The 16,748-nt window shown below is 33.0% G+C and overlaps 1 protein-coding gene and 1 long non-coding RNA gene across 2 annotated transcripts in view; both read right to left on the reverse strand.

The window, feature by feature from the left end:
* The window catches only part of LOC139779060 (uncharacterized), a gene marked incomplete at its 3' end in the record, with an annotated part of 192,576 nt that overhangs the window by 42,054 nt on the left and 133,774 nt on the right, over positions 1 to 16,748 (reverse strand). The gene's annotated exons all lie outside the window — the stretch shown is intronic.
* On the reverse strand, positions 6,542 to 8,262 carry LOC139779055 (uncharacterized). The gene is made up of 3 exons (XR_011719791.1): positions 7,989 to 8,262; positions 7,707 to 7,864; positions 6,542 to 6,795 (listed from the first exon to the last, which is right to left on the reverse strand). It is a non-coding gene; the product is annotated as an uncharacterized lncRNA (long non-coding RNA).

Below are 16,748 nucleotides of genomic sequence, written 5' to 3' on the forward strand. Positions count from 1 at the left end.
ATAATTTGGAAATAATTCCGGATTGCGAAGTAGCTGATTCGCGGATAATGCAACGGCAGGCAGTATAATAATCCGCAAAATACGATAGTCGCTCGCTTCTATGACGGGGCTTCGTCGAAATAAAGCTCGACAGCACAATTTGTCCCGTATCGAAAATTTCGCACCCGCCGAATGAAGTCCCGTTTAATTTCAATTAAGCCCCGCGATTGCCGGCCGCCGGTGTATCGATATAAATCAGGATTACGTCGTAAAAATGCGCCGGTACACGATGGCGGTCCGTTTTAATTCTCTTATATAGGTGTGTATGTGTATATTTTTATGTGCCAGAGATAATAGAGGTAAAGATATACTTCATTCCGATTGGCCTCTCTGATTTCGAAACGAATATCATGCAAGTGCCGGTACTATTTCTTTATTGGTCAATCTATTAATTTAATTAATTAATAGTTATAGAGAAACATTCTTTCCTCAATTCTTTCTTAAATTTGGACTTTTGATTGCTCTAGACTCTAGAATATTTTATAAATTACTGTAATTATTTAAATTAGTTTTAAAAAACTGTGACTTAAATAAATGTTCGCATAATTATTTTATTTTCGTTATAGTTTTTTCACTTTCGTCAATCATTACGGTTTCATATTTATACTTGTTACACAAATCTCGCATCAAAGATGACATATTCGGAATAACGTTTCATGCATTAGGACACAGATGGTTTAATAATTACGTTTTAATTACAGATCAATTCAGAATGTACTCAGTTGATTGTGAAAAGCGAAATGGTTATTCTCGCGAAACCTGATGTTATTAAAGTACTGTATGACTGTAGTCCACAATATTACATTATACGACGAGATTGAATATTACGTTATTAAATGTCAAGTGATATAAAATCAGATTGTTAATAAATGAGAATAGCCTTTAAAAAGTTTTAAAAATATCTAAATATATACATATGTAATCTAATAAAACGTTATTGTATTAGTTTAAATAATATTTAATGTATTGGATGTATATGGAGAGAGACCAAACGCGGATATCAAATTCTATTTAAACCATATTTGGGAAAGGGAAATAAAAAAGTAGTACAATTAAATTAATAATCTTTTCCTACTGTGTTCTATAAATTGTGTTATATTTCACATATAACTACATTAATTTTGAGAATACATGAATATCTTGTTTTAATCTGCACTATCCATGAGATATAAATACCATAAAAGAATTTAAATAAAAGTTTAGTTTTTTACTAACTATCAAAGAATATATTACTTGCTATAATATTATTATTTTACTCTTTTTCTTGTTTTCTATTAATTATTTAGGCAATAAAAATTAAATCTATTTTAATCTATCTTAAAAGAATTTATGATAAAGTAAATACCTATATAGGATTTTAAAATCGGCCCAATACTAGTTGTACTGGCGCAATATTAGGCCGATTGTAAAACACTATATGGTAGGTATATATAAAATTATTAATATATTATATATTTTCATAGTGCTCTCAATTATGTTTCCTAAAAATTATTCTTGTGCTTGATAACTTGTATAAATGTTCAATAAATTGTTATAACAATTCTATTTCCAGGTAATACATTCTATCTATTTTTCTATTTTTTCCTATTTTCTTGTGAATATCCATATTACATAATTAAAAACAATATTATAAATATAATTTTCACAAAGATCATCTATTACCCTAGTAAAATAAAAATGATATAGGGGAGAGTTGGCAATTACCGCGCGGTTGACAATTCCGCGCCATTGTTTATCTCAATAACTATTTGTATTACGCGCCTACAATGATATTAATATCATAGAGTAACACGAAATACCCCACCCGCATGCGCCGTCAATGCGTTCCGGCCGTCCATGTAAACACAGTGCGCTCTGGAAGCTTCTCTGCTTGCTCGTTGCAATTTTGCTGGTAGTTTCGATAAGAGGTGAGTAATATAATATTTACATTAGAGAAATAAATTTGACGGATTTGATAGGCTAAAACACTATAAAATTAGGTTGCAAAGTGATTTTAGAAACACGCGTTTCTTTCCTATATATTTTAAGGTTGTAAAGTGAAATGATTGAGTTTGATAATTTCGCGCCCAAGGTATAATACTCATAGGTATAACGATAACTGTGTGTTAAGAGTTACCAAGACTGTTTAGTTTACAATGTAAGGTGCTTACAGAAAAGATCGTTGCTTAAGTTTTGATTTGAATTTATAATGATCGTTATTTGTTAACGCATTCACTTATTTTTATATGTAGGTACCTACTAGACGATATTAACGCATAAATATAAAAAAAACATTTTGTTATTGTGTTCTACTTCATGTCACTGGCTGAAGCCAGAGTAATTTTTATAGGTACGGCTTTATTAAACTGGGCACGATTTTATCAGACCTGGTCACGATATTATCAGACCAGTTTGATAATACCGCGTTTTCTCATTTTTTGGAAAATTATTAATATTTCAGTTTGTGTTTAACTTTCAAGATTATTGCTATGATATATGGATAGCCAAATAAATTACCTATCTAAAACTGCACAGTTTGTTTTTTTGAAGCATTTCTGAGCTTAGATATACGCTTCGGTTCTTAGGGGCTCGGTAATTGCCAACTCTCCCCTATATGTCACCCATATATAATTATAAATACCTAATAAATTTTTCCAAGTAACTAATAAAATAAGAAATTATAATTTACTCACGCCATATGATAGCTCCGCTGAAGCTCGATGGTTCCCAGGGATATAGTTTCCTTTCAGATTATTAATCGCGCGTATTAATAATAGAATAATCATTTCGCATGCACGGCATGCCCGACGTTCATCACACATCACGAAGCATACTCTACTATATTTTACATTTCGACGAATTCGCGATCGCAAAAATTACGCGAAGAAAAACATGGAGAAAAACATTTTATGATTCGATTGACAATCTCGCAAATTAGCACAATGAATGAAATGTCAAGCAGTGGAGAGTTTTGGTAAATCACGATATAAACATATCAAATTTATGTCACGCGGTTGGTAAATATTAAAATACGGGCCTGATTACGAGAGAGACCGTATCTTATTAACTAAACCCATGGCAACGAAAAAGTGGAAAATGACGCTGATATTTTGATACTGTACGTTAATAAAATTAAAGTTAATGTTTAATAAACACGATTATTCGAAAATATATAATTAAAATGTAACACTGTATACAGTGTATACGCGCGATATATTTTGAACGGATTTATAAATTTAATGAGATACATGAATTATTAATAAACGATCGATATCACGTTCTCCATCGATTTGGCGATTCGTGGATTGCACTCTGTGTGCTCTCAATCCGAAATAAATAAATTATTTTTAAATCAATAACAAATTTAGAGGGTTACGCGAGATCTATTTTAATTTAAACATTATTAAAGAAATTATTATTATCTGTGCGGTTTATATAACTATTGCAATACAACAATAATTTCTAATTACTGTTCTTTATCGCTTTGGATCCTACATAACAAATAAATCGCGCGCAATACTTGCTTCGATAAATAACCAATATATTTAATTGTCAGTCACGAGAAAGAAAATCTCGTGGACTAATCATTTGTTTGTAGGAAGTAATCGATTTTGGCGTCTTCCAAGTCGATACAATCGCGTTTCGATGGATAATACAATGACACACGCGATAGTTGCACCGCTACTTGCCAACTCAAATCTCACCGCGCGAATATAACAAGCACAGCGCACTTTGGCTTTGCGTACCGAACAAATACTAAGATCGTACACAAGCCAGACTTGCTGCCATAAAATATTTAACGTATTAATATTTACTAAAAATAAACACCGAATATGTATTTTGTTCGTTGTATTGTATTTCGATTTAAATTTCGTAAATAATCCTTTATTACACATCTTACGGTTTGTTTTACAAATTCATTAGCGAGATGTCTAAGATAACAATTAATTCTACTTTACTAAAAGAGCATTTAAAAAAGGAAAAACTATTATTTGAGTTCTAATTGACTTGTTTCATCTAGTCAATACGTATGCTATTAGAAAATTTTAGCTGTTACACGTAAAATATCTCTTTCTATTGGCTGACAAACATTTCTACTGTCTTATTTTATAGCATTAATTACTTCTAAATAATTGATTATAATTATAACAAAAATTATTTAACAAAAATTGTTTTAAAAAAAGTCCGCTAATAAGTAAAGATGTAGAAATTCTACAAATAGTAAATGTACGAATTTGCAAGGTGTGAAAAAAGAATTTTTTTTTATAAACGCTGAATATCAGATTCATCGCACGACAAAATAATTTCACCGAATAGAATTTTTATTCTCTCGTTTCGATTCGAAAGCCGGTGATATGTATTAATTGAGTAACAGTTCGCCAATTTTATACACAGCTGTGATATGCACAAATTGATACAACAAAAACTCTATCAATCCTTATACGTTTGGATTACAGTTATTTTGACGTATAATTATTGTCGAGATAAGCATACAACGAAGAAATACTATTAATTTTTTTTTGAAAAAAGTAGGGCAATTAATATAAATACAGTTAGCAAATAAATTGGCGAATTAAAAAAAAATTAGGAACAATGATTTTTTATTCGACCCAATTGTTCCTTTATCAAATACAATTGTCACGATGTTTCGACTGGTTACTTTTAAGTGTAAATCTATAAATCATAAATTCAATAATCAAAAAACATGTAAATTGTAACTCACACTACTTTTCTTGTCAACTGACAAGGAAACCCTACAATACAATACAATAAAAAATTTGTTTAATATGGATACCTAAGTCATGAAATCAGTAAATAGTCTTTCACGAACATCTCCCTGGTCATAACATTGTGCTAAAGCAAGTCATGAATTTGGAAGCTGAATTTAAGCTGGTTAAACAAAAAGATAAGAAGATCAACGTTAAAATATAAATTAAAGAGCTTATGTGTTTTGTATGTCATATAGTCAATAATCCGTATAACAGTAATAATGTCTCAAATTAAAGCAGATGAAATTAGCATTGTGCATCGTCATCTGAAAATTAATCAAGACTATGTCTTGAGAATTAAAATGCTTTGGAAACAGGTCAACAACAAACGATAAACTAATTTAAATGAGTCAGTATTAAAACAAAATACAAGTTATTAAAGCTGTTATAAATAAATAGAAAACGAGAGACAAAAACTATATAGATTTTATAACTTTGTCATATATAGCGTTCAGATTTTCTGTGTCCTTTTTTAAGTTGATAGTGCCATTATATTTTTTAATAAAAAACATTTCAACAACCTCTCTCTTTCTAGTTTCTCTTTGTGTAAAATCTCTGGTTTAGACCAATTAAAATCATGTTCATGAGAAACGATATTTGCTTACTACTAACAAGTGATTATTTTCGTTTAGCCTTTCCTCTCTTTATAACATTATCACATGTTTATTTGACATAAAGAGCGTCAAAACCGTATTTTTTTAATGTACGACAAATATTTTTCACTAATTGTTATCTATATATTTTTTATAATAAAACTCATTAACATTACTATTATAGTATTAGATGTACTGCGACTTCTGAGTTCTTTTAGTCTGCTGTTAATATGTTTATTAATGTAACGGAAAACAATTAATTAAAAGAAATCCTTTGATTATTTCAATATTAGAATTGTGATAACGTATGTCCGTAAAATAGCTCGATCAACGAGATTTATTATAGTATTCATCTTATACTTTTGTGAATGGCTGGAAAAGCAATTGACGTATCGGCTTGAAAATGTGGGTTTCCGGTACCAAATCGTCAACAATTTGTTGCCCCCTTTAATCACTGTTGTGTCTAAGAAAGTATAAGATTTACTTACTTCAGTTTCGTAGGTAAATTTTAGACGAGAATGGTAACTGTTGAAAACCTCGAGCATATTATTGACTTTCGCCTCTGATGGAACTATTGCAAAAATATCACGTACATATTTGGAAAAACAAAAACTTCAACGTCTAACAGTAGTAAGCAATGTGTCTCGAGATCATCCATTACAATATCAGCAAGAATAGATGAAAAAAGAAATCCCATCGCGAGCGGGCTGCCAAAAATCTGTTCATATATATATAAATCTGTCTATCAAAATTAAAATTCGTAGAACATAGAATCAATTCGATATGATGTAGAAATTGAGATAAACTGAATTTGGTCGACATGGAAATACCATGCATATGCCATCGTTTTTCAATTCCATTTAAAACTAGCTCTTTAAGAATTAGTGAACAGTGCTGTGACATCTAATTGTAAGGAGACAAGTAGTTTATCAGAACCAATTTCTTTGTTGTTAATCATCCTCAAAAAGAACCAACTACTCTTTTATATAAACAAATAAGGTTTCCAGACAGACTGATGTAAAATATTGTTCATAAAACTGTAAAGCGAGCAAACATTGTAAAGCAAGCTCCCTAACGCAGAGACAATAATTCACAAGGAAAAACCAGTCCTGTGGACATTTGACAGCTCGTAACAATTCGGAAAATTTTTATTAGTAGGGGAGACCGGGGCTAAACAGTCCGTTTTTTTTCGGTGCCGATTTTTAACAACAAAATAAATAATTGTAGTTAAATGTGGTATACCACTGTAAAGAGTGAACCTTTAGCTACAAAATGTATATAGGAAATTTTTGTCTATGTTGCTTTGTTTAACCGGTATAGAGCAAAAACGACAACGGTGGAAAAATTGAAATCTCAAAAATGCCGGGGTATAACAGTCTGCACTGCATTTTCGATACATATACGTACATCTAATCCTAAAAAATAATAGGATACATTTTAATAATTGTTTTTTAAGAGAAAAATATAAAAATTTATTTAAAATTTTTATGCGAAACATTATTAAAACAGGGTGCAAGTAGAAACTTGTACATTGCTTCCTCATATTTTTTAAGTAAGCAAGTAGAAACCTGCATTGCTTCCTCTATTTTAAGCCATAGTTATTTATATTTATTTATTTTGGCTTCCTCATAGAGGAAGCAATCAAAATTATGGACCTTTAACCGCATATAAAGCTGAATCTAATCAACCAAATCTTAAAGAATTATATATGAAATTGGGGTAGAAAAGACTGAAAAATATAATTAATCAATTCTTAAGTTATAGAAATTTTAGTAAGTTTGGCTGTTTTTTTAACAGAAATCGGTAACCCCTTTATTATTAACAAAATTTATTAATTCTATTATATTCTTCAGTCTTTTCTACCCCTATTTCATATATAATTCGTTAAGATTTGGTTAATTAGTTCTGGAGTTATAAAAATTTCGGTAAACTTAGTTATTTTTTTTTAACAGAAATCGGTAACCCCTTTATTATTAACAATTTTTATTAATTCTATTATATTTTTCAGTCTTTTCTACCCCTATTTCATATATAATTCGTTAAGATTTGGTTGATCAGTTTTGGAGTTATAGAAATTTCTGTAAATTTGGCACAGACATACACACATACCGACATTTTTTTTAATGCAATATTTCGACGTTTTAAAACATTCTGAACATATTGACATTAAAAACTCAAAAAACAATCTTTTCTTTGGTTTCTTCTACCCCTATTTTATATATAATTCTTTTAAATTTGGTTGATTAGAACCAACTTTATACGCAATCAAAGGTTCATATACGAATTTACGAAAACAAAGCTTCCTCTATGAGGAAGCAATAGTTACGAGGGTTCCTCTTTCCGCAGAAGTCACTCGCCCGACTTGTTTCACTCCTCGACGTCCGATGACTCTATTCGGTGTCTGAACGGTTGTAATTCCCGTCTCATCCATATTCCATATGCAGTGACCCCGAAAATGTCTTGGAAATGCACCCGGACTGCTTACTGACGGATTAACCCCAAACACAAGTTTCAGGTTTGATCGCCCACGAAATATTAGACATCAACGATAATGAAAAAACTACACTGGATTCGTGTTCAGCATGCATTACTCTTTATAATCACGTACCTCGAGATTTGGAGAGCAAATATTATTGCAGATATTACAAAATTTCCACGCGCAGAAAATGTAACTTTCACCTTCCGAAAACACGTTTGCCCTCGTAAAAATCATAACACGGCAGGTAACCTGCCGAAACTCCGTTGGTCACATGGGTACTATAAGCAGCGTTTACAATGTTAATAGCGAGTTCGCACAATATACAGGTTCCGAGATATTTGATTAGACGTATTTACCCCGTAGACGTTTTAGCCCCGGTCTCCCCTACAATTTAAATATTTGTACGTAATTATCGATTATGCCATTGTCGTACCAAAATTTAATTCCCGTTGAATTCAGCTTATTTGTTTAATAGAATCTTTATTTAATTTTTTGTATGTGGATTGGTCATTGAGTAATTCAATCATTTGGTTCACGTACCTACTTTTGTCTATAACGATAGTTCTTTGGCCTCAATGACAAAAATATTATCGTTATCACACAAAAATTTATTACGTCGTGGTAACTGTATTTAATAAAGGTAACCAGTTGGGTCGAATAAAATATCATTAATATTATTTACTGCTAAAGCAGAATCTCATATATGATTTAAAATATTTGGTTAAAAATAATAAAATTAATGATGAAAGGAACATTAAATTAGCAATATATGATATCTAAATTATAACAGATTTTAAGAAAATTCAAATACCTTGGCCTTGGCAGTCTGTTTTAAAATAAAGCTATATTAAAAATAATAAGTAAAAAAATTTTAAATAATTTTCATATTTTTTTTAATTACAAATAAAACCGCTTAATTCTAATTTAATTACAGTTCCAAGAAAATACAATTATTTATTCTTTATACCTACACTTTCATGCACACTTTTTTTCCTTCCTGACGAGTGGATCATTAATCACACATGTCGCTCAACTGCATCATGCGACTGTTCACATCCGCAACCCGCAATTTCGATCGCGCGATTATGGCCGAGCGGGCACGCGTAAACGCCGTAAATTGCATAACCCTTGCGGCCGCGCATCGATGGCGTTGCAGTTAATACAGTCGACGATAACAAGAAGTGTCGTGCACTTGAGCGTGCGCAAGCGCACGCGCGAGCGTGCATCGGAATTCTCGAGCGTGTGTTAATTGGATCGAAGTAGTATTCCGTAGGCAATTAGACGAGGGAGACAACGTACGAAGATGCGCATGAATAAAAGAATAAGTCGCGCACGTCGGCGAGCACAATATATAAATCGGCTTACAAGATCGAAGTTCTTCTCGGCTAGTGGAGAATTCAGAGTTCAGAGCTTACAGATGGCAGATAGTTTCAATAATTTGTTCGATTCGGTAATAATTCACGGTTATGAATAATTGGATCCCGGCGAAGGTCGAACGTGGCGAATAATCCGAGGAAACATAAGCCGTGCGGATTACGAGCTTAGTATTCGGATGTTAACTCAACCGTATAATCTACTGAATCCTTTCTTGATTAAATTATTAAAAAGACGTATATGGAGTTTACAGGAAAGTGCTTTTTTAGCATTTTTTTATCTTATTAAAGTGTAAAAATTCCTAATTTTAACAAAAGACGAATAATTTTCTTATTTCTAATTTGCTTGATCTTTTCTATTTCGCTCAATATTTTTCTAAATATTTTCGTACACACGTAGTCGCTTACAATTTTATTAAAGCAATTTAAATGCAAGGATAAATTTGTGTAAAAGTTTTTGTTAACAGAGGATATCGAAAAAAGGATTGCGTTCCAGAGTTTGTCGAAAAATGTTGAAAGAACAGATGGGGCTTCGATAGTCCATAATATTTTAAAGAATTAACCGAGAGTCTGCTTTTTCTGTGGAAGAAAAGAACGGTTTGGAGTCAGGAAAATTCAAACAGAGCGGGCAGTTTCAATAAACGCGTATTCGCCGGCCGGTGCGAGTCGCGTCTGAAAAATGCATGAAAACTTCGCCAAGGGAAATCAAAAAAGCGGACTCGTAAGTTAGCGGGATGGCAAGCGAGACGCGTGTGTAATATATATGTATGTGTGCGCATATACGTGTACCTGTACGTATCAAGTACACGTATACGTGCCATCGATATCTCAAGCTTGTACATTTACAATTCATCGTAAAAGAACAACATCTGATGGCGATAAATTACTATGGAACTTTGAAATTTTTCACTTAAATAGTGTTTATTTGCGACCAGATGAATGAGTTTTATTAACGTGTAGATCGACATAAAAAGTCAACAGTATAAGCTTGAAATCGAGATTCTCAAATGATAATTGCATGATTTATAGTCTTGTATCATATTTTTTGCATCGTATAAGCAAACGGATTCCTATATTTAAAGAAAAAAAACTTATTAAAGGAGGTCAGTTAATATCTTACAATCTCATCGTTAAAAAAGGTTAAAGAATTATGGTGATATTTTAATATAATTTTTTAATAGAATAAAATTGATATTGATCGAGTGATATTAAATATCACACAATTTTATAGAATTATTTTTCCTATTTTTATATGTTTTTAAATAACATATAATTGTAATAAAACACGCTATAGTCGTATTGTAATAAATCAATTGTAAAATATTAGAAAGGCGTAATCTTCTTCGCCAATGTTTTCTTTCCCCTAATTTCTCAACCCTATAAATAATTTGATAATAAAATTGATCTATTGACATCCTTTCTTAATATACTTCACAAATACTAGAATTGTAAATAATATGTTGTAAATGTTAAAGAAAATTTGCAAAATATATTCTCAAAAATATATCTCACATTTGTCAAATCTCGTTTTCCTCAATTTAAATATTAACTTCATAAATTATTTAACATCAATTTAAATAAAATTCTCTTTTCTGGTAAAAACATCATGTGATAGAAATCTAAGACATCTCAAGAGTCGCCCAACTATCGATCGGTAAAGAAATCGCGCATCCCTTGTCAAACAACTCGCTCTCAAAGGGAGGCAGGCCAGCGTTCTCGAACTTTTAAAAACACCTTCCTTCCCCCCTCAAGAACGAAACTAACTTACGAAAGTGCCTATCTATTCACCCAACCCTCCTTCACTTCTTCCCGCCTTTTTCTGTTCCACGACTTCTCGATAGCGATATGGGAACCCAAGGCGGCGCGGCATCCCTTCGAACGTCGTCCATTTGTACCCCCAGATGCATTATCCAATGGAACGCGTCTTCGGTAACCCCTTTTCCCTCTCGCTAAGTTGTAAGGAACTGAGGTACGGGGTCGTTTTCCTCTCTCCGGTTCTAATTCCACGCACCCTCTATCGTTGTCAGAAAACTCCGTGCAAGAAGGAAGAGAGAAAAGAAGTACGAAGGACGTGAAAAAGGATACATTGCATCTCTACGTGGAAATTCCAAAAATAGCAAGTTTGCCTATGAATTACTAACATGCATCCGAAACCGAATATATCTCGTGTTATTTTTGCGCTCAAAAAAATTGCAAAGCTAAACAAAAATTGATGAAAACTAATTTGTCTTTTTATAATTTTGCTGCTATTAAAAAATTATTTCTAAAGTGATTGAATATTTTTTTGAGACAATTACTCAATATTGCGATAAAGCTTAAGTCAAATGTATAGCATATCTCTTTCTCAGCTACTCGATCGAATTAGAGGCCAAACATGACGGTTTCTTTTTTTTTATTGAGGGGAATGACGAGTGAGAATGAAATAAAGCTGGCCGCGTGCAACCTCGGTCACGAGAGCCAATCACGGCATAGATAATGATCGCATGGAGGCGCACGCCAACTTAGCGGGGATGGGTGACTTTAATTGTCGAGCAGAGATCGATTTGTCGCCACGAGGTGACCTATCGTGCGCACGAACTATTTTTCACCCCCTTTTTTTCTACCTCACCGTTCGCGTCTCTTTCCCTTACGCTCTCTTCCCGGTGCTCGAAACGTGAGTGCGTTTTCACGCTACGGAAACACTTATCGTTATTACGCCACGTCGCTCTCAAAGCCACCGAAATCGAATATGAAATCCAGCGCGTGAGCGAAATTCTTCGACACGCTTTTGTCGCCCCGCTTAAACTTTTTATTTTTACCCGGCGGAACGTCGTCACCGTTTTTTTTTATTCGATGGATCTTAAAAATTGCAGCGAAGCAGAATAATTGATCTTCGCGCTATTTGCAATTTGTCAATTAGGTTAATTAAAATAGTAAGATTTTTCATTTTTTGTAACGGTTTGCATTCTTAATGATTGATTTTGTGGTATATAATATAGTTTTTAAGTCATAATCATAATTATATAAATCATTCAAATGAGACTATATGATAATATTTCAAATCAATTTAATATTCAGTATTTAAAATTTAATTTCCAAAATGCAGGGTTCTTCAGATACGTCAGGATATTTACATCAGGATACTTATATAATCATGATTATATAAATTATTCAAATGAGACTATGTCTCACTATGTGATAATATTTCAAATCACTTTAATATTCAGTATTTAAAAATGCAGAGTCCTTCAGATACGTCAAGATATAACACTTGCTACATTTGGGAAATGTACGCGCGACATTATAACGTCACTAATCGTTTACATTTACAAGATTCGGACCAAAGACTAAGAGAATCGCAACTTTTCTTTTAGAGTCAATTCAAATCGGCGAGCATTCTCTTTTCTACTATCGGCAGTTTGTCTTCATAACGGCTCTTATCTCGCGACAATTTGCACACGGGCGTGCTCCATTATCGATTTCGCTTCATTTCACGGCTGCAGGAAGCTGCGAGCGCAGAAAACGTAGGCGAGGCGTAGGAACGCGCGGCATTCCACGTCGGAATCGTCGCGATGTTTGCGGACGGTGGACGGTTATTCGAGTTTCCATTTTCTCAATCGAAAAAGAGAAGCTAGCCGTTCGCTCGGTTACAAATATCCTTTTTGCCTTGATACCTCAGCCGATCCGACAGACGTTTTTTTCTTACAAGAATGATTCTAATCTAAATTACCAAATTAGAATCTAACCTAATTGATTGATAGTAGTGTCACAAAATTTTAGCTTGATAATATTTGTCACACTCAAATAAATCAAAATTAATCAATTATTGTACATTGAAGATGGCCTAATTCTAGATGTAAAGTCTTCGACTTAATTAAAAAAGTTTTTTTAAACAATAACACCCTGTTACGGCTCTGTGCCCTTTTTTTACTAATATTAATTTGTAATCAAAATTAAATTGATATTTTTATGTATTCTGCGACGTTTTATATTTTAAAATTAATTTCCCGATTTTCTTACAATCAGTGTTAAAATTTCATAATTAAAATACAAATCTGGATTACTTTTAATACAAAAATATGGTACTTATATTTCCGAATTTCAAGCTAAAAACAATGAACAAACTCAAAACACCTGTGATTTATTTTCACAATTAAAGATTGTTTAGAGTTTAGAGACTGTTTAATTATTTGCGAGATGCTTGGCTCGGTGAGCGAACTCTCAGCAAGCGTCCACAAAGATCGTGAGAGGACTTCGAAAGTAACTGCGAGCTAGTTATCGATTATCGAGTTCCTGCATTTTACATCCAACCATTTTCACGATCGACAGGAGAAACCGAAGGAACGCGGGCGTTTCACGAGAGAATCGTTCAACGTCTATCGGCGATCGACGGGTATTCGAGTTTCCCGAGCGCGAAGTAATTTCTAAGGAGCAAATTGCACTTACAAATGCATGAAGTCGGGCTTTTCCACCGCTCTGCGTCTGTTCGCAATCTTAGAATCTTGATCACGCTAGAATCGACGAGACTAATAAGATCGACGAGATTGCAAGATTACCTATAAGGTGCGTAAAATGATTTATAATCGGTTTCTTTTTTTCACGACAAGTGTTAAAAATTCCCTGTATTTTCACTCATTCGCAAAATACTTTCATCAGTTTTTTTCTTTTTGTTTAACATGACATTTGCCACTTTTACAGCTAATCGTAAAATAAAAAGATATGTTAAAAGTTAGAATATAAAATTCAATTAAAACTTGATGAAAAAAGTGAGGTTCATTCTTTTACTTATTTCCGCTTCTAAAATTTAATTTGTTGCAACAATCTTCATCTTTTACTGCTTAAAAGTTTTTAAAGCTAAAGTTAAAAACAACTTATTCTTTATATCCATAATATTGGCAAAAGAAAATGCGTGATTAACGAAACGCTCCGTATATAATTAAATCAAATACACTTATTAATAACTAATTGAAAGCTTATTTAACATGCTTAATCTTATCAGTACCCGGTAAGAAGAAGAAATAAAGAACATTTGCTTTGTTGCCCCGAAAGCTCTGAAAATTCCGGAACGGCCCACATTATTGTCGGCTATATTCGTTTATCGAGTTAAACGGACGACAAGAGTGAGCGAAGTCGCGATGCAGCTGCAACGGATCTCCGGTAAGATTTATGTAAATTAAATGAGAGAGAATCCCCCCACACTAGGGTATGCGTTTTCACCGTTTCGTCGTCGGCAAAAGCCGGAAGCCTTTAATTCGATCCGCGGTCGTCCATTTATGGCGGATTTACGGCAGTTTTAGCTTAAACGCGATTGTTTCTGTGCTGCACACATCGCCTGACGCGAATCGTCTAATGCAATCACGCTTTGTTTGCCGTCATTCGCAGTGCATCAATGAGACGTTATGCGAGATACATTCATAACGTTTACGCGATATTATGTGTAAAATGCAATATACGCGATGTAATCTGCATCATGCTATTCACCGCGATGTTCACTCGCACGTACACATTGGTCGTCATTAAAGTATTCAATTGACCCTTTGATATTTAATTGCAAAAGCTAATTAATATAGTTTAACAGCAAGATGCGTTATAAATTTGTTGATAAATTACATTTTATTTTAATGAATAGATAAGGATAATTTTCAAATACACGTATAATGCGACGACAGATACAGATACAGATACAGATGTTATATATAAAGTTTATAACAATCAGAAGTACACTTTAATGACAATTGCTTCTCGGAAAATGTTTTCTTGAATTTTTTTACAAAAAAATCTCGAACTTTTAACATTAAATAGTTCATGATGTTTCAATAATAAGATAAAAAATTTCCAGTAAAATCGCTCTGTGAGAGTAATAGAAAATTTTCCACGATTGTTTCATATTTTGCGTGAAATGCACACGTAATTTTCTGTGAAACAAATATGTATCGCGAATAGCTTTACATTTCTCGGAGCAAAATATAAATAAGCGCGCCACATAATTGTATGCACGCTGCTAAACGCCGATTGCATGCTTGCATACGATCTCGTCAAGCGCAGTTATTATAGTAGCTAGTCGTTTTACACGTGCGTAAAAGATGAGAGGAACTCCGTAATTACCGAAAAACTCTCGGATGTAACGCAAACTGTTCGCCCAGATTTTTCACGAATGCAGTTTGAAAAATAAAGTTTCACCTCGCTAAATTTTCGAGGGAATTCGCAATATTGTGGTGAAATAACATAATTAATTCGGGACTATGGTACACGCTGAAATTTTTCCGCAAATGTCTCTCGTTACATTACTACATTATAAAATTATGTATATTTGCTGAAGTTTACGCGAATATATTATTTATGAAGTATCTTATTAGAATTTTGCTGATATATTTTAAATATGAAATTACAAATTGATGTTCCGTGCAATTTTATGCGGCTGTAAACTACACTTCTCAACAAAATTAAAGGGCCATTTAAAATCAGCGCTAAATAGGATCAAATTCGAAGTTACGTATTTTTGTGAAAAATAATCGCAGAGCGATGTTTGAAAAAACGTTTTAAAGCTTAAGTAACCTTAACTTTCAAATTCTTCAAAGCTCGTTTCTCCGCAAAGATTTTAAAGTAAACCTTGCAAAATTGAAGAATATTAGACATCGTTATTTAGCTTTTATGATGCTGTTACTATTACACTATTAACTTCTTCATACACACGATTGTCAAAATATGCGATGACAGCCGCTCACGAAGCAAGCGTAGCAAGAGAACCAATCGACATCGCGGAAAAGCGACTACAATAAACTTCGATAGATTCGTATTGAGTATCGATTTAACATGCCTTTTTTAGAAAGGAAACTAGACATCACAAACGCGCGCTTCGCGCTCGCTATTTAGCTTTAACGTTACACCATACACAACTGTCAAATCAAAATATACGAGAACAGCTGCTCATGAAGTAAGCACAGCGAGAGAACCAAGCGGCATCGCGGAAAAGCGGCAACAATAAACTTCGAGATATGCGAGTATCGACTTAACATGCCTTTTTTTAGAAAGGAACCTTTTTTTAGAAAGGATAAACATGACTTTTTTTATATAGGATAACTTTAACTTTAATGGCGTGCACGGAGAGAATAAAATTTATTCTCCAAATTTTGTTAATTATATCGTAAAACTTAACATTTTCTCTTTAAAATGCTTTTTTAATCATTACGCTACAATTTTTTTTTACTGAGTTATGACGATTTGAAGTAGTGCATTTTTCAGGTTTTTTTCTCTAAAAAATGTGTTTTGGCGTATTCGGCAAAATGTGTAATTTGCCGTGTAAGCACGCACACACATACGCGCGCGCGCGCGAGATGTAAGTCGACCGCGTAATTTCCCCCGGTGTACACCTTGGGTAATGTTAATACGATACCGGTGGCAGAATAGGGCAAAATACATTTTTTAGAGAAAAGATATAAAAATGCATTACTTAGTTCAAATCATCATAACTTAGTGAAAAAAAATATTGCAATTGCATAATTAAAAATGCATTTTAAAGACAAAATGTTAAGTTTTG

Source organism: Temnothorax nylanderi, unplaced genomic scaffold (genome assembly GCF_030848795.1).
Source record: "Temnothorax nylanderi isolate EJ_2023f unplaced genomic scaffold, tnyl_v1.0 TNYL_tig0207_pilon, whole genome shotgun sequence".
NCBI lineage: Eukaryota > Metazoa > Arthropoda > Insecta > Hymenoptera > Formicidae > Temnothorax > Temnothorax nylanderi.